At 47.6% G+C, this 19,245-nt stretch overlaps 1 protein-coding gene across 1 annotated transcript in view; it reads left to right on the forward strand.

Moving 5' to 3' along the window:
* Nucleotides 1-19,245, forward strand: part of LOC138447678 (adhesion G protein-coupled receptor E3-like) — a 1,605,711-nt gene that overhangs the window by 716,829 nt on the left and 869,637 nt on the right. The window lies entirely within an intron of this gene.

The raw sequence follows: 19,245 nt of genomic DNA on the forward strand, positions 1-19,245 counted from the left end.
AAGCTACATACATATTCTAAATGGGGTTAGTTTAGATTAGCCATGAGCCATATCTTGTGCTTCCTTTTGAGACCACTTTTACATGTTGCAAATACAAATTTACAGGTTAGTGTAAGGTAATTGGCCAGTGCAATAAAGTGTAAACCTAGCGTGGAAGGTGATTAGGGATTGGACAGAAAGAGTCTTCTCTGTCTTAGAGCTTTGAACAGTTACCAGCCCAAGTGCAACTATTCAAGGTAGTGGGAATGACCCCAAAGGTGCTGCTTGTCCCCAATAAGTTGCCATCTCTGCTCTCATCGGCCTTGAGAAAGAACAATCGGCTTGAATGAACAGGCCCTGTCTTGGCGGTCAGATCACATGTGTGTAGACCAGAAAATTGATTTCTCTTGCTTGTAATTATGAGGATGTTTGTCTTGTGTTCCCTGCAGGTGTTCTGTCTCTTCTTTTAACTTGAAACTATCCTTCTTTCGGTGTACTTTGCATGGCTGTGCATGGTGGTTGCGCTGGAAACCTGGTCTGCATGCTACAGTCTGTCAGCCTTTCTCTGTGTTGCAGTTTGTTCTGCTTCGCCCATCCACTACAACGTACCTGTAGCTTCCATCTTGTTTACATTTATTTATTTATTTATTTATTGTGCATGTGTAAGGTGCTTATACATCAGAAATTGTGTTTCAATTCGCCCGCAGGGCATAGGGGAGGGAACATGGGATCAAAGGCGATAATGATAAACAGGTCAATGGGGAAGGGGCAGTCCAACTAGACCAAGTGAGTATTCAGAGCATGCAAGCGTATGAAGAGAGAGAGGGTCAGGGAACGGGGGTGGGGGTTAAGTGCTAGGATTTCCAGGAAGTGCTGATGAGTATATTGTGTGCAGCAGTAAGTGTCTAGCAGAGGTCGCTTGGTACAGAGTGAACTCCTGCCATTAATAAGTGCAGGCCTGTGAAAACACAAGCTAGTGGATGCCTGAAGATAAGTATGGGGCGTGGTGCGAAAGGCTGAAGGCGATTGGGTGGAAGGCCAGGACCCAGAAGGACACATAAGGTGTCACGATCCGACCATGGAGTATCTGGGATCGATGGAAGACTCTCAGAATATGCCTCCGTGTATTTTCCTAAAGCGTGGCGAGTGGCCTAGTCATTTCCAACATGGCTGCCGCCAGCTTATTTCACATAGCTGAGGACACAGAACTTTGCGTTGCAACCCTTCAGTTCAGTTGGGTTAACGCTAGTGTTTGTATGCTTCCTCGGTACAGTCCTATCCTTTTGTGCTCTTTTCCAGCTCTCTTACTTCACCTCTTTACCCAGTGACCAACCGATCTCCATGTGACTTCGCTGTACCTTTCCTTGTTCTCTGCTTGTAGACAGATCTCGTTACCGTCTCATTCTCCTATTCTTCACCCGCGTTCCTCACGGTCCCGTAGTCTGTCTTTCTAGCTTGCCAGTGCAGATACGGATTTCATTCAGGTCTCTAACTCTTGCTCCAGTATCTCTGACTTACCTTCTTATGCCAGTTTTCCCTTAAGCCACCTCTCACATCAGCTCTTTACCATTCCGTATTGCTCTCTGGTGCATGTTGGGAAATGTAGTCCACAACGAAATTACTATCCAACTTGGATATTGGAAGACCGCAGAGTCATCTGGGTTTCCATACGACCGCCACAGACTCCCCAGGGTTTTTGCCTCAGCATTTCCCTGAATTGGGGGTGGGCTCTCTGGAGTCCCAGCTGCTGGGCAAGTAGCCCACAGAGGCAAAGCGGCCTCCGGGGGAGCCCGTCCCTATCTCCACCAGATAGGAATAAAAGGAAAGAAGGAAGGTGGCATTCAATGAAGGAGGAAGAAGAAAGAATCTAGAACAGAAGAATCCTCTGAAGAATCATCTAAATCCTTAGGTGAGGAGGTGGCAAACGATAACTGTGTGTTAATTCCTGACAGTCCAGCCGTGCATGAGATAAGGTCCCAGGCCACCAATCTCAGCGACTGTGGGGTATTAGCACGGGAGTGAGAGATGGAAGGAGGAGGTGAAGAGGAAAGTCTTGAGGAGCTTCTGGATATTGAGGAGATTTGGCTCAAGACAGAGAGGAGGGGAAGGCTTTTCCAGAGGGAGGACCCAGCCGAGGAGAGAGATCTGACACTAGCTCGCTGCTTAGAGAAGCGTATGACACGTAGAGAGTTGGAGCCGGAGGAGCGCAAGGATCTGGAAGGAGAGTATTTGGTGAGGGCAAGCTGTAGATAGATTGGTTCACGGCCCCAGACAGGTTTATGGATGATGCAGAGGGATTTTAATTTGATCCTTGCAGCAACTGGGAGCCAGTGGAGCGATTTTAGGGCTGGAGAGATGCGGTCCCTGGGCTTGAGGCCAAGGATACATCTCGCAGTCCTGTTCTAGGGAAGTTGGAGAGGGCGGAGAGTACCAATGCTCTGGAGACGTTGACCTCTGTGGAAAAGTGAGGAAAGGAAGGATTCCTCTAAGGAGGTGGAGTTGAAAAGGGGACTTCTTGGCACGGTCCAAGATTTGAGGGAGGAAAGAGAGATAGGAATCGAAGATGACTCCAAGGTTTCTGGCTTCAGATGCAGAAGAAGGTGGCAGGCCCATAGAGGGTGGCCAGAGTGAAGGAAGGAAGGAGGAAGTAGGAGTCCCAATAGGAAGAATCTCGGTGTTGCTGGTATTGAGGCAGAGATCATTGGAGGCACACCGGGACAGGATGGCTGATAGGCAGGCAGGAATGGTGCAGGAAGAAAGGGGAGCATCAGAGGGAGGTTTGAAGAAGAGATTGGTGTCATCTGCATAACACTGGAAGTGGGGGGAGGAAGTATAGATGAGGTGAGCAAGAGGAGCGCGATAGATGTTAAAGAGCCAGGGTGAGAGGTTAGTGCCCTGGGCAATGCCACAGGTGGAGATAGAGGTAGGAGGGGAGAAATAGCTCAGGATGACCTTGGAGGAGCGGTCATTGAGGAAGGAAGTCAGCCAGTCCAGTTCCCGCTCTGTGATACAAGCATATCGCAGAGCTGTTTTATGAGGATGGAATGGTTGACTTTGTCAAATGCAGAGGAAAGATCAAGTAAAGTGAGGGCAGTGGTAGAGTTTGTGTCAAGAGATGCCAGCAGTTCATCACAGGTGTTCAGAAGAGCAGTTTCCGTGCCTCTGGATGCTCAGAATCCAGATTGGTGGTCGTGTAGGCAGCCAACGAGCTCAGTATGCTGGGCAATTAAGGGTAGACTAGTTTTTCAAGGAGTTTCCCAAGGAAAGAAGTGATAGAGATGGGACGTTAGTTAGCCAAGTTTTTTCAGGCAGGGCGCACCAGCGAATGCTTGAGGGAATAGTGGAAAAACCAACTAGCAACAGAGTGTTTGCAAAAGTCAGCAAGTGCCGGGAAAAGTGAGCCGATATTGTCCTTAATAGTTCTGGAAGAACGGGGGGAGACCTGTTTGGAGGAGACCATCATAGAGCGGACAACCATATTGGCCTTGTCCTCTTGTCCGATGTGATAGGAGAGAAGGAGAGAAAAGGCTGAGGGAGGTTGGGAGGCCAGGAGTGGCACAGGGATGCGAGGAGGGGGGTGAAGGAGAGGAAAAATAGTGCTCAGGATGTCCTTAGTTTTTGCAGTGAAGTGGGTGGCCAAAGCAGTGCAGAGGGCCTGAGAGGGAAGAGGAGAGGTGGATACTGCAGAAGGATTGGCTAGTTCCTTGCAGATTTTAAAGAGTTCAACCGGGTTGTTGGGTGCTCCAGAGGTACGAGCCTGGATGTGGGCCCTCTTCTTAGAACGAATGGTGAGATGATATTGGCTTTCGAGAAGGCAACAGGCTACTTTGTCAGAGGATGAGCCTGTGATATGTCACTTCCGTTCTGCATCTCGGCTGCCATGTTAGTTGCTTCTAAGCGTCAGCAAGCAGTTCATATGTATTCTTCTATGTCTGGCAGTTTCCGCGTAGCAAGAGGTGTACGTGTGTCTGTCCTCTAAGTATTTAAGGTTGGATTATTGCAACAGCCCCTTTCTAAATCTACCTGCTTCTACTCTCCGCCCTCTGCAACTTCTCCTGAACAGGACTGTGAGACTTGTCCTTGACCTCAAGCCCTGGGATCGTATCTCTCCAGCCCTGAAATCTCTACACTGGCTCCCAGTGGCTGCAAGGATTGCATTCAAGACCCTTTGCATTATCCACAAGGCTTTCTGGGGCCTGGTTCCAAAATACCTTCAGCTGTTCCTCCGTACATAACTTTCCCCCCGAGCTCTTCGCTCAACCACCTCTAACTCACTCAGGGTCAGTCGTCTTTCAAAGAAACAAGCTGGGGGTAGATCTCTGTCTTCGGCTGGGGCCTCCCTCTGGAACAGCCTCCCTGCCACTCTGAAACTCGAGGAGTTCTATCTCTGGTTCTGGAAGACCCTCACAACCTTCCTCTTCGCTTCTGCCTTTGCTCCTCCCCCCGTGCTGATCTGACCTGTCTCAGCATCGTGCACCTGGGTTACCCTCTGACTCTCGAGCCCAGGTACCTGCTCACCCTACCACCCACCCGCACTGCCTCCTGGCAATCCCTTGCACTGGGATCTGTATCTGTAACCCTACAGTCCTCCTCCCTTCTGCACTTATCAGACATGTTGCCTTATACCTAGCACTTGCCACTCGCTGGCTGCACTGTCACTGTTTGTTGCTTTTTATTATTTATTTATTTATTACTTATTCTGTATTCCTTTGCTCATCAGTTTCCCCTTCTCCCCCCTCCCATGCACTTTTCCCTTTCCTCTCCCATGCAGTTGCGCATTCTCAATGTCACTGGGCCTAGTATGATCGCTGTTTTGTTCTCCTTTGTTATCTTCCCTTGCCTCGTAGCGCTCTGAAACACTTGTGTACGAGCGCAATACAAATAAAATATCAATTCAATTAACAGGTACCAAAAGCATGTGCCTGAGTCAATACAACCTTTTGTACGCAAAGAGAGTAAAGAGGTAGAGACAGCTGAAGGCAAAAAATATCAACACAGTGGATATCGCCACAACTTCTATTCCCTGTAATGCTGCATGCCTTCTATATTGTGCATAGAGTTCATGGAACCACTTGAAAAAGTTGTTTAAGTTCATTGTTATTACATATTGGACCAATCCAGCTCTTCTGCGATAGTACTGAGCCAGTGCAGCAAGAAACAGTAATTCCCAAATAAATCGTACTTTGGCGCTATCGAGTAATGCAATAACAGGTGTGTCGCCCTGTGTCAGTACTGGGTAGGTATGGGCCACGTAATGAAAAAAAAGCATAAAAGACCAACTTAGGTGGTATCATTTGTCTGTAAGTGGCTATAATTTTGAAAAAGTGGTCTTCAACGTTTGTGGAGGTTTAATATTATGTGCCAAAATCAGTCCAAGCATTCACAATGATTACCTAGTGTAAGGAAAGGACAGTGTGCCTGATCTATCTTTTCATTGTGTTTTTCCCTAGCTTTAGTCTTTGATTGCATTTGAATTTGCAGCTGTGCTTCCTCTTCTTCTTGTGCCAAATTGTTTAAGTGTTGAGCTGAGTGGGGTCTCACCTCTGCAGGACTTGACGTCTCCAATGTAATTCCAAGCCTTATTTCCCACGAGCTTGACAGCATTGTCAGTTGCTTTTTCTATGAAATAGGGGCCCTCAAACGTGGGCATGTACCAGGACCTGACAAAATTGCGTAGGAGCACTCGGTCTCCCGGATAAAAATAGTTGCGCATGCAGTACAAATCCTGTTACTGATGTCTTATCTTCCTCGTCCTTCTTTAACCTCCCCCGGCCGGATCGGAGTTGTTGAACGATAAAAGAAGCACTAGCTATCATTGAAGCAAGATATTCGTAGATTTCATCACCTAAAACAGTGGCTGTACCATGGGCATCTGTCAACGCTCTAATGGGAGGAGCAAGTGGGAGTCACATGCTCTGTCCTGTCAATACCTCATGAGTAGTTAAATGGTGGTTGGATCTAGGTTCATTGCGCAATGCGAACAAGGCTAAGGGCAGGCAAGGTAGCCATCCCTTTAATGTTACTTTTATTTTGGCTATTTTTTCTTTGAGCAGGCCATTGAGGTGTTCACAAATCGGGTGATAGACACAGGAAAACATACCCTAAATTCCCAGCCATTTTTTGAACGCCGGACCTCCCACACCCCCCATCGTCGGAATACCTCTCTGATGAGGAATTTAGCTGCTCTCGGGGCATCATTGTTTGAGCATGGTCCAGCTTTGATCCAGCAAGACAAAAGAGCATACTACTACAATCATATATTCATACTCTTGACACACTTGAATCATTTATACGTAATCAACGTGGAGATGTTGGAAGAGCCCATTAGGGCGTTGTATTGCTCCTCAAACTACGTGCAACGTGTGACCCATGTTCAGTTATTTACATACTATGCAGGTATCCATAAAAATGGTGATATATTCTACCATGTTTGGACAGAACTAATCGTCCCCGGTATGTGCAGCACAAACATCCTTACTGTAATGCTGGAAATGCATTGGAAGTACAGGGCCTCTTTGTCCTTGTCCTGTAGTCCTTTTTCATTGTGTTCTGTATTGTTTTCTGCCCAGGAGTCCATGTGGGACTCCTGGCAGTGCAGCTATTCCTGTTTTGGTTTGGTGTACAGACCCATGGGATACCCTTATGGCACCCATGGGTGGGGGTACAACCCTGTGCCCCCAGTGTATGTGTACTCTGTCCCTTCCCCCTGACTAGCTATTGGGTGGAAGTTCCATAATGGTGTTGTTGTGAAGTCCAGGCCAGACTGGCTGGAGCCTTCCCAGTGAATGTATGTTGTGGGTACACCCTGTGGGTGGGACCTGGGTGAATGGAGTGTGTGACCAATGTGCACTTCTTGGTTTCTGGTATGAGAGACAAAGACTGAGACAGCCCTGCCCAAAACTGGCCTGAATGCAGTGTGTAGTGTTGAATGGCTGGGTACTTGTCCCAATACACATTCCTTGTTGTGAGTGTTTTAGAGGGAGGAGTATGGCCTGAATGCACGGTATGCCTGATTGGCTGACTGACTGCATGAATGCCCTTCTGTATGATAGGCTGCTGAGTGTGACCCAGCAGTGTGGATGAGAGACAGAATAGTATATCTGGGGACCTCTCACCACTGGAAATTGTTCAGAAGCTGTGTCTACACTTGAAGAGTAACTGGAACTGCTGACCCTCGACGCCTAGCTGGAAGAAGAAGACTGCTGCTTCATTTGCTTAGACCCGATCGAAAGCTGTCGAGTTTGTCGAGGACTGATCCGAGAGAGGACCTGGTAAGGCGCCCTCTTCCTGTGCTCTGAGGGACCATCGAGCACTGCTAACCTTCGCCGAAGCTCCCTGGAAGTCAGACCCTCGAAAGGCTGCCGACCGGAGAAGGAGACCGCCAAGGAGAATGAAGTGAAGCACCCGGACATCGACTGTCGAAGCCAATTGCCGTTGCCCAGGGTTCGGAGTATCACCGTAACCGCTGGAGGCCCATCAAAGTCGTGTTGCCCCCAAAGAGCGGACCGCTTGACGCCGTGCTGCCGACGACCGGAGCCGCCCACTCGTTTGCCTAAGACTGTTGAATCGAAGAACTACCTTGTCCGCACCGTCAACCGCTTTTTCCCACTGGAGAAAGTCGAGGAAGCCGACGCGCCGAAGAGAGTCCGCCGGTGGGTTTCCCGCCACCTGAAGACCACAAAGACTTCCACGACTCAACGCCCTTGTTGGGCCACAATTCTTCTGAAACTCTTTGCGGTCCAGAACTATCACACGCTGAGGTGCCCCGCACACCTCATCCTCGCAGGACGTCGCCGATGAGCACCACTTGGATCGACGCCGTGGTCTCGGCACCCTCGAAATTCTCATTGACGCCGTCAACGCCAAGTTCAACTTCTTCAACGCCTCTCGACGATCCGTGGCTCCTGCTTTAAAGGGAGTCACTCAAGAAGGATCCATCGACGCTTCTTCGAAGAACTCTGCTCCACCAAGTACATTGGGGGGTAAAAACATTATAGGAGAGAATAAGACTGTTGATCAATATATGGACTGGGCTTCTGCTATATCTTTATTTTACAGGTTGCCCAGGTGGGGGATCTCCACACAGAACTGTGTCTATTGGTGGGGGCCAGTAATCTGCCAATTGTTCAACCATCTTGCTTTCCTTCCTCTCTCTACTGTTGGTTTCCTCTTTATTGATCTGTGTGATATTTTGACAGGATAGTTGATGCACTTTAACTAGATCTAATAATATTTGTGGTACCACTGTAGAACTGTATATATTTACCATTGTTGATTTTCTGAGTACAAAGTGAGTTATTGTGATAGTGTACATAACCTGAATATTAATTATATAAAGACTGTGTCTTCAGTAATACAGTGTGTGGACATTCCGTTGTGTGAACTAGGGGACTACACTGTACTTAGGAACCAGCCTGCATCACCTCCTGAGAAGCTAGGCCTCCTGAGATTGCTCGACCACGTACCAATAATAGAGAATCTTGGCTGGGGTCCTCTGTGCCTCTCCTCTACCATATAGAGAGCAGAAGTACAGACAACCCCCTCCAGTCTTTACACTGGTGGCAGCGGTGGGATGTTTATGGTTTTAAGAATCAGCATATAACCGTGCCACTTACTAAATATGTGCACTTTATTAAATTGAGATTTAGTTGTTTACAAAATAACTGCATTACAAGCAATGGAGTCTATTGCAAATGGTAAATTGACTAGGATGAGCTTAGAGGTTCTCCAGAGTACTTGTGAAGCCAGGGGGTTAGAATTTGTGGATGAGTCTAGGGCTGAGCTGATAGCTGCCCTGGTGGACTACCAGACTGATGGTGAAACTCTTGAAAAGGGGGGAATGCAACCAATGAGGACTCTCCCCCTGGGGTTTCTGCTGAATCTGTTTCTGGGAATGCCACCATTCCTGCTGCCTCTGTTCCGACCCCCAGCAATTCCTTAGAGCTTGAGTTATTAAGGATGAAATTGGCCTTTGGATACCTTAAGTTGGAAATAGATGCTGAGTTTAAGAAGGAGGAGTTGGCTCAACAGGTGGAGCTCATGAATAGGGATCTTGAACTCAAAAATAAGGACCTTGAACTCAAGAACAAGGTCACTGAATGTCAGAGAATCCAGCTAGAGAAAGCTAGAGTGGAGACTTCAGCTAAACCCAGTGAGAGTGTCAGGTCCCCAGCCACCAAGTATATGAAAGATTTGGTTGGTGTGTTTGTGGAGGGTTCTGATATCCTCCAATGGATTGAAGCATTTGAAATGGCTTGTGCAATTCATGATGTTGAAGCAGAGTGCCTCAGACTGGGTATGACTGTATTCTGAAGCTGAGTGTGGAAGAAAGGGGTCAGTATGAGTGTATGAAGTCTGCTTTGATTGCCAAGTTTCGCAAGACACCTACCCAATACCTTAAAAGGTTCAGGGAATTTAAGAAAAGAGAGAATGTGTCTTGGGTTGACTAGGCAAGTGCTGCGCACATGAACATGATGGGGTGGATTGATGGGTACAAGGTGAAAACTTTTTTTGAATTGTCCCACCTGTTGTTTTTTGAGCATTTTTCTGAAGCCTGTTCACCAGAGCTGCGTCAGTATGTTGCTGACCAGAACATTTTGGATCCCTTTAAGCTGGCTAGGTTGGCTGACAAGTGGGTCTCCCACCGGGTGTCCCCTAAGGACTCCAGTGGGAAGGACAAAGACAAAGAAAGGGGGCCTCTCAGAAAGCTGATGAGTCCCAAAAGCAGTCACAGTTGGGTAAACCAAAACCTTCCTCTCCTTAGACCCACAAATCTAGTGGGGATAAGTCATCTGTGGGTGGGAATAAGAGTAGTGGTCCACCTGCTGCAAAGCAGGCTCCCAGTGGTTCCAGTACCGTACCACGCACTCCCGGCACTTGTTGGGATTGTGGGGCTCTGGATCACAAGAGGGGTGACTCCAAGCGTAAAGGTAAGGCACTTGGAGTACAGGCTGTCAGCCTGACCTACCCTTACCCCATGTCTGAGGTGGAGGCCACTGTCCTCCCCTCCTCTACAGGGATCACATTTGGTGCTCGAGTAGAGATTTCCTTAGTGTCCCTTGGGGCCTGGGACCAGTACGCAGAAGTACTGGTGACTATCCCACAGAACACCCGTAGGTTTTTGAGAAGTGTCCTCCTGAACGGCCAGCCTTCTACTGGCTTGAAAGACACTGGGGCAAGCATGACAGTGGTGGACAGGACCCTGCTCAAGCCAGAGGACTATGAAGGTGCTCCTCTGAGAACCACCAGGTTAGCTGGTATGCCTCCCAAATTATTGCTTGTAGCCTTAGTCACACTCATAGTTGGAGACAAGAAAGAAAAGTTTCCTGTCCTGGTTCAGGACAATGTCCCTGCTAACATTCTGTTAGGTAATGATCCAGCAGAGTTGGGGTTGATCTCGGATGGTCTTCCCATGACTGCTGCTGCAGTCACTAGGTCACAGGTGACAAAGGGTCTGGCTTCGAATCAGGTACCCGAGCCAAAGGCGAGGCCTAAGGCAAGACGAAGGAAGAACAAGAAGGCCACCTCTGTGCTGGGGGCTCCTTCCCTTCCTGCTGTTCCTACAGCACCCATTGGGATCCATGCTCTGGATGGACTGGATCCAGTGGCAAACCCCGTCTCAACTCCTGTGGGAGAAGAGCCAGAAGACTCTCCTGTGGGAGAGGTTCTCAACCCGGAACATCATCCCGACCTTCAATGCTTGTTAGCTGAAGGGGGACCCTCCCGGACAGACTTCTGTAAGGGACAGAGAGAGTGCCACTCTTACACCGTGGTGTAAGCACAATATTGACACTGGTGACAGTGTGCCTGTCACAAGGAGGAGCTGCCGTATGTCAGATACTGTTAAGAACCACATCCAGGCTGAGGTTGCCAAGATGTTGGATCTGGGTGTTATTGAACCCTCAATCAGTCCCTGGTCCAGTCCCGTGGTCCTAGTCCCCAAGGCAAGTTCCCAGGCAGGTAGCAAGGATTGGAGGTTCTGTGTGGACTACAGAGGAGTCAATGCTGTCACCAAAACTGACGCGCACCCATTGCCCAGGGCTGATGAGCTCATGGACACCATAGGTGCTGCCAAATTTGTGAGCACCTTTGACCTTACCTCAGGCTATTGGCAAATAGCTCTGACGGACCATGGCAAGGAAAAGACGGCGTTCTCAACACCAGAGGGACTCTACCAGTTTAGGGTCACGCCTTTTGGGTTGAAGAATGCCCCTCCCACCGTCCAGAGATTGGTCATTCATGCGCTCAGTGGGCTAGAAGCCTTTTTGTGGCTTAATTAGACGACATTGCCATCTACAGTTCCACCTGGGAAGAGCATGTGACACATCTGGATGAGGTGTTGCAGGCCTTAAAAAGGGCTAACCTCACTATCAAGGCCACCAAGTGCCAGATAGCTCAGGGGAGAGTCACATATCTTGGTCATGAGGTAGGAGGGGGTCAAATACAACCTCTCCCCAGTAAAGTACAGGATGTACAGGACTGGGAGACTCGCACTACTCAAACCCAGGTGAGAGCCTTTTTGGGCCTCACTGGGTATTATTGCAACTTCATGGCGGACTATGGAACCATAGCTGCCCCTCTGACAGTTCTGACTTCACCCAAACAACCTAGGAAGGTTAATTGGACTGAAGACTGTCACAGGGCCTTTGATGGAGTGAAAGAATGTCTGTGTAGGGCACCTGTGTTGTGTGCACCTGATTACAGCAAGCCCTTTATCGTTCAAACCGACGCCTGCAACACCGGAATTGGAGCTGTCTTGTCCCAGTTAGATGACAAAGGGAGGGAACATCCAATCATATTCATCAGTAGACAACTCAAGGGGAGAGAACTTAGGTGGACTACTGTTGAAAAGGAATGTTTCAGCATAGTTTGGAGCCTTAGGCGTTTTAGGTCCTACCTTACGGGGTCTACCTTCAAGGTCCAAACAGATCATAAGCCCCTTAAGTGGCTTATGCAGATGAAGGGTGAAAACCCGAAACTGCTCAGGTGGTCCATTAGCCTGCAAGGGCTAGACTTCACCATAGAGCACAGACCAGGGAAGAGTCACGATAATGCAGATGGCCTTTCCAGAAGGTATGTTGACGGTCTGGATGAGGGTGTCTATATCGTGGGAGATTAGGCACCCTAACCTCAGTATGGGGGGAGCGACTGTGATGCTGGAAATGCATTGGAGGGACAGGACTCCGTATCCTTGTCCTTTACTGCTTTTCATCGTGTGTTCTGTCCTGTTTTCTGCGCAGGAGTTTATGAGGGACTCCTGGAAGTGCAGCTCTCTCTATTGGTTTGGTGAACAGACCCATGGGATACCTTTATGGCACCCATGGGTGGGGGTACAACCCTGTGCCCCTAGTGTATGATTTTGGTGCCAGTTTTTGGTGTCAGGTGCCAGTAAAATGTACCATTGCTAACGGTTCCGGTGCTTCCTTGAACGGTCTGCCTACCATGGCCGCAGAGCCCGGCAGGTTCATACTTGTCAGGAACAGTGGCCACGGCAGACAGACATGTAGTTTGCCGGTCCGGAAACAAGGGTCCCGGTGAACCTACCGGCACCCTTGTTTCCACACCGGCAAACTTATAATGAGGACTTAAGTAAGTCTCCTTAACATGTGTTTCCCCTGTTGTTTCCCTGTTACTCTGTCGAGTGAATTGCTCTCTTCCTCAATGGAGACCCTGCTATACTCCTGTTTGTTTTAGAGGCAGAGGCGCTATCCCTCCTGCTCCTGTACAGTATCCCTGTTCTTCTTCGTATCCCCTCTTCCTCATCGTCTTTTAGACGTGTTGGTCCTATCATGATATCTGCTACCTCATTGAGACATCGTTCTCTAGTTCTCTCTCTTTCTCGCACTTGTCTCTCTCTTCTTCCTCCCTATGTCGACTCTCTTAAATGAGCCGTTCGATTTCCAGTTTACTCTTTTCCTTCTTCACCTGCAACTGTCTCTCATTTTCTTCTTCCGCCTTCCTCATCGCTCTTTCCTCTACTTCCTTCTGCCTTTTCCTCTCTCGTTCCTCTTTCTTTTACTTCTGTTTTCTCTGCCTCCCTTCTTAATCACTCCTCTTCCTCTTTCTCTTCCCTCTCTCTTCTCTTTACCTCCTCCATTATCACTGCAAATTCTGTCCTTTTCTTCTGTCCCCTTGCGTTTCTGAACTACCTCCTCTGTATTTCTATGCTCAACCTCATACCTTATGTCCAATTTGAGCAGTATCTGTCCTCCTACCCACTCGTTTGGAGGGACTGTGCTTTTGTTATCTACACTACATCCCATTATCCCTTTGTCGTCTCCGTTCAGTTTTGCTTGCAGGTCGCTGAGCTTCTTGCGTTCATCATTTATAGCCTCTGTTCTCTTGTTTGCCGACTTTGTGCCACTAAGCGTGTCTTCGCTGCTATACTCAGGTGGTACATAGACAGGGTTGGTGTATCCTGCTGCTCCTTTTAACTCCTTCAAGGGGTAAAATCCCTCACTATCTGCTGTGGGGTCTGCTGTTTGAGGAGAGGGAGGAGGTGCTGTGGGTCACATCGGAAGGTCCTCTTCCCTGTCCTCAAACATTTTCCATAGTTCCAATATAGCTAACATGTTACTCAATGCTTTCCCTTTATAGGCAGCATGTAAGTACATGGTCATGTGTTGCAGCACATATTTGGAAAGACTGCCCTCCCAGGACCATGGCTTTGCCATTTTGGCATCTGTATCGCAAGTTCATTCCACGCTATACTTGCATATTTTGTCCTGATACTGCGGAAGGGACTTGCACAAATGATTAAGGGGTGTATTCCCCATGGTGACACGTCACTTTTGGCTGCCAATACTTACTTGACTTCAAATCGGGATTTTTTACTCATTCAACAGTTTGTCAACTTATACATATATCACTATAATCGTCAATTCTTGTTCAAGCACTCCAAAACCATAACAGCTCTCAAAATGTTCAACCCGCCTCTCTGGCTAACCAATACCAACAAGAATGTTCTCCATGCACCACTAACATTCTATTTTCCGCCCTTAAAAGCAAAACCACAATCCTTTTGCATGCTCTTTGAGCCCAACCCGAACGGTATAACACTCTGTTACAGTTTCAATATCGCCTCACCATGTTAGAAAACCAGCATTTCTCCCAGGTGTTTCCGTTTACTCTCGTCAACCCGTATGTGCCCTACTGCAGGCTTTCACCCCTGCATCAATATGCCATTTCTCATTAACAACCTTTATGTAACGTCACAAGTCTAAGGCAAAAATCCCAAAACTTTGAGTGTACTTACAAGTCTTACCATATCCCAAAACACATCAAATGACATAACATACGGCTGTCTTCCTGCTTTTCAAATCACAGGGGATTCCATAAATGTGGTCCTTCTTCTATATAAAAGCATAGGAATACATCTCCAAGAGATAAACTAAGAAACCACCATTTTCCATGACCTAAGCGAGCTCTGCTAGCACCTAGACACCGGTATCCATCTCTTCATCTATAAGCTATTCTGACCGCCTATAAACAGCTATACTTTTTTTGTCTTTTGTCTTTTTTCATCCGCAGACTAAGCTAGCACCTAGAAATCAGGTATACTTTTTTTGTCTTAGTTCATCCGTAAACTAAGCTAACGCCTAGGAAAAAGGGTATACATTTTTTTGTCTTTTTTCATCCACAAACTAAGCTAGCGCCTACGAAACAGGTATACTTTTTTTTGTTTTTTTGTTTTAATGTTTTCATCCGTAACCTAGCTAAAGCACCTGGAAACAGGGATCCTTCACAATGACATAGAACAAATGACAAACAACAATTTCTACTCCTGAAAATTTGTAGTATACTTACTTAAACTCTGCGTATCTGCTGGAGCACTCGGGCACCGCCTCTCCCACAATCTGCCACTCTGCCGTCTTGTCTGCTTGACGTCCCACAGGGTGTGGCTAGGAATTTCTCCAAGGTGGCTCTTGACAAACTTCTCAAAATCCACTTGTGGGTCGTGTCGCAGCGGGAAGAAGACGGTCTTAATTCCCGGGGATCTTAGCGACCATCCTCTGCTGCCACTTGTAATAATAGTAGTGGTGGCAGGGGAACTATTATCAGTCTCCCCGTGTACATGCAAGAGTAACTGGGCCCTGAAAATTCCCTGCTCCAGGAACAGTAGACCCAGCCATAAGACACAGTGGGCCTCACTACGACACTGGCGCTAAGGGATTACCGGTACCGGTAAGGGTACCCGTACCGGTAATCCCTTAGTGCCTGATTACGAGGTCCCTTTGCGGGTTGGAGACTTTAACGCCTGCTTTTTGCAGGCGTTAAAAACCAACCCGCAAAGGGACCTTGGTGCTAAGTACGGTGCCGCAATTTGCGGCACTATACTTAGCGCCTTCCCCATTCCCATTGAGCCCTATGGGGCAAAAAGGGGAATGGGGAAGGGCCATGGCGGCATCGGGAATTACCGCCCCGCCAACCTCGGAATGGGGCGGTAATTCCCCATTCCACCATGGCGGAGTCGGTGAGTTACCGGCATGGACCATGGTGCTATTAGCACCATGGTCCAACGCCAGGGTCGTAATGAGGGCCAGTTTACTGTTTTTACTGACAGTTCAATGACAGGGATTGCAGCATGAACAAAGCAGCATTCTCCACACACACTCTTGTTGTTCTTGAGCCTGTCATCCATATTCCTTAGTACATGACATCACAAAATGAAGTTACATCACAAAACACCTAACAGGGATGGGGATTAGTTAGTGGAGTAAGCTTTATACATATTCTATATGGGGTTAGTCCGATTATTGGGTGAGCCATATCTGGTGGCTCCTTCTGAGACCAACTCTACATGTTGCAAATACAAAGTTACAGGTTAGTGTAAGGTAATTTGCCAGTGCAATAAAGTGTCAGCTTACCATGGAAGGTGGTTAGGGATTGGACAGAAAGGGTCTCCTCAGTCTTGGAAAAAAATTATTTTAAAATAAATAAATGAATAAATAAAGACAGTTACCAGCCCAAGTGCCACTATTCAAGGTATGATATGATATGATATGGCATTTGTAACGTGCCTATGCACAAGTTTTTCAAGGCGGGACGAGGCAAGGAAGGAGAACAGAGGTAGGACAGAGACAACAATCTTACTAGGCCAAGTGACATTGAGACTGCGTAAGTGCAGGGCAGGTGGGAGGGGAAAAGTGCCAGGGGAAAGGGGAGGGCGCAGTGCTGTACATGGGTTCAAAACAATAGCAAGACGTGCAGCCAGCAGGTGGCAGGTGCAAGGGTAAATGCAGACAGCAGGTGTCCAAAAGTGCAGGTAGGGGAACTGTAGAGTTACAGATACAGATCCAAGTGCAAGGGTTGCTGGGAGACAGTGCGGGTGTGCAACTGGGTGGGCAGGTGTCTGGGCCCGAAATCAGAGGGTAGCCAGGTGACCAGTGCAGTATCAGACATGAAATCAGCAGGGGAGAGGAAGAGAGAAGGCAGAAGCAAAGAGGAAGGTCTTGAGGTGCTTCCAGAACCGGAGATGGTTCTCATCAAGTTTCAGATAGGCAGGGAGGCTGTTCCAGACGGAGGCACCAGCCGAAGCAAGAGATCTACCACCAACTCGTTGCTTGGAGAAGCGACTAACCCTGAAGGAGTTGGAGGTGGAGGAGCGAAGAGCTCGAGTGGGAAGGTATTTACAAAGAGAGAGTTGGAGGTATTGAGGACCCAGACCCCAGAAGGTCTTTTGGACAATTCAGAGGGTCTTGAACTTAATCCATGCAGCCACTGGGAGCCAATGCAAAGATTTCAGTGCTGGAGAGATAGGAATCCTAGGCTTGAGGCCAAGGACAAGTCTTGCAGTCCTGTTCTGGATGAGTTGCAGAAGGCGGAGAGTAGAAGCAGGCAGTTTTAGAAAGAGGCTGTTGCAGTAGTCCAGCCTAGAGTGAACCAGAGCTCTAGAGACAGCGAGCTTCTGAGGGAAGTAGAGGAAAGGAATAATACCTCCGAGGAGGTGCAGTTGGTTGTTTGACTTCTTAGAGACATCAGAGATGTGAGGAGAAAAAGAGAGTGTGGAGTCGAAGATGACCCTGAGGTTCTTAGCCTCACTGGGGGAGCAGGAAAAGGGCCAAGGGAGGCCTGCCAGAGAATGACAAGAAAGGAGGGCGCAGGTGGGCCGATGAGCAGAATCTCGGTCTTACTGACATTAAGGCAGAGATCGTTGGAGGCACACTACTCCTGGATAGCAGACAGTCAACCCGTGGGCGCAGGATCCTAATTAGAGACCTCGTCGCTTATTAGTTAGCTGTACCATTCGTCCGTTCCATATGTGTTGTTTGTCTTTGGTCTTGCAGTATCAGTGTTCTATGTTCAAGCGCCCTGATGCCCGCGGGCTATCGGCGCTATATAAAAATTAAATGCATACATACATACAGTCAGAGATGAGAGTTGGAGAAGAGGTGGCAGAAGGGAGCCTGAAAATGAGCTGAGTGTCATCTGCATAGCACTGAAAGTTGGAGCAGAAAGCGGCAATGCAGTGGGCAAGAGGTGCCAGGTATTGGCTGAACAGCCAGGGAGAGAGGTTAGACCCCATGGGGAACACCACAGGTAGAGAGTGAGATAGAGGTAGTGGGAATGTCCCCGAAAGCGCTGCGTGCCCCCAGTAAGTTACCATCTCTGTTCTCCTAGGGCGTGGAAAAAGAACATTCTGCTTGAACCTGTATTACTTTAGTATCCTCCTGCCTTCAGTTTGATTGGAACAGCCACCTCAGTCTGGCTCGAATGAATATGCCTTGTCTTGTAGGTTCAGATTATGTGTTTAGAGACCACAAGATGGATTTCGCTTGCTTATAATTATGAGGATATTTGGTGTGTGTTCCCTACAGGTGTCCTATTCTCTTCTGTTAACTTGCTACTCTCACTGTCCTTGGCGAGGCTGTGCATAGTGGTTGCGCTGAAAGCCTGGTCTACATACTTCAGTCGGTCAGCCTTTCTCTGTGTTTGAGTTCATTCTGCTTCTCCTATCTGCTCCAACATACCTGTAGCTTCCATCTTGTTTGCATGGCTGCCCATGTTAGTTGGGTTTAAGTGTCAGCAAGCAGTTTATATATCTTCATGTGCGTTTTGCAGTTTCTGAGTAGCACAAGGTGTACATGTGTCTGTCCTCTAACTAGGTGGGTCATAAGCATGTCCTTCATGTTTACCAGCAATAAAGCTAAATCTTCATGGAACTTCACGTAGGGATGACTATGTGCTTCATGTCTAAAGTATCTGTGTCATGATATCAGTCATGACGCCATTAGCATTCTTCGAGGTGACAGTCAGTCAACGTGTTCAGTTGATGGCAACTGTATCTCTTCAATACTGTGTGAAGGCATCATGAAGCAAGACACAGACAACAGATTCACTTTTCTTAAAAAATGGCTTTATTTATCTTAATTGTCAGGGTGGAGTATAGCTTAATTTGCCCTAAGTTAAGGTGGGATCACTCTACCTAAAGAAACCAATGACAGTTTGTGCCATTAAGTTCAACTCAAATGTCTATCTGTGTGCAAAACGAATGAAACAGTGTTAAAAAATAAGCTCTGGCTTAATTTCATCTTCAACTTTCCCCAAGTTCAAAATAGTTTCAAAAGATCTCAGGGTTCCCTTCCCCAAGTTTAACACAGTTCCAAAAAGCCTTGGGGTTCCATTCCCCAAGTTCAACACAGTTCGAAGAAGCCTCAGAGTTCTCTCTCCAAAGTTCAACACAGTTCAAAAGATAAATGCTGTCAGTTCAAGTCTCTTGACTCACAATAAATAGTTCAACCAGATGATTTCTTTCACTTCAGCACTTAGTATACAACACAGCCTTCGTATCTTGGCTTTATCCTGGTTCTTTCCCATGTAGGAGTTACTTGGTCTAGGCGCAGTTGTCAGACCACACAGTCCACCCGTTACAGGTCACACAACCGATGGGCCTTGCCACTTTGTGATGCTCTTGGTTTTCCTTGGCCAACACAGGTTTTCTCCCCTATTCTGTGTCAGTAATAAATATTTGCTGTAGTTTTCTCCTTAGCAGTCTTTTGGCTTGGTCACTACTTGTATTCAATGAACTGAGTTGTCTTAATCCTTTTACCCACCTTGCTTTCACATTGTCTATTAATGTTTATCAACTTGCTTGTAACACTTGCTTTCTACCTTTTCGTAAGTGCTCATTACAGACTTTCACTTGGTTCAAAAATGCTTCCTATGGTTTTCAACTACGTTGAAACAGCTTTCCAGGGCTTGCAGCCCAGCTGTGGAACACCCTACCTCTGACTCTTAGAACTGAACCGTCTAACTTTTCCTTCAGGA

Source organism: Ambystoma mexicanum, chromosome 3q (assembly GCF_040938575.1).
Source record: "Ambystoma mexicanum isolate Mex_15411 chromosome 3q, UKY_AmexF1_1, whole genome shotgun sequence".
In the NCBI taxonomy this organism is placed as follows: domain Eukaryota; kingdom Metazoa; phylum Chordata; class Amphibia; order Caudata; family Ambystomatidae; genus Ambystoma; species Ambystoma mexicanum.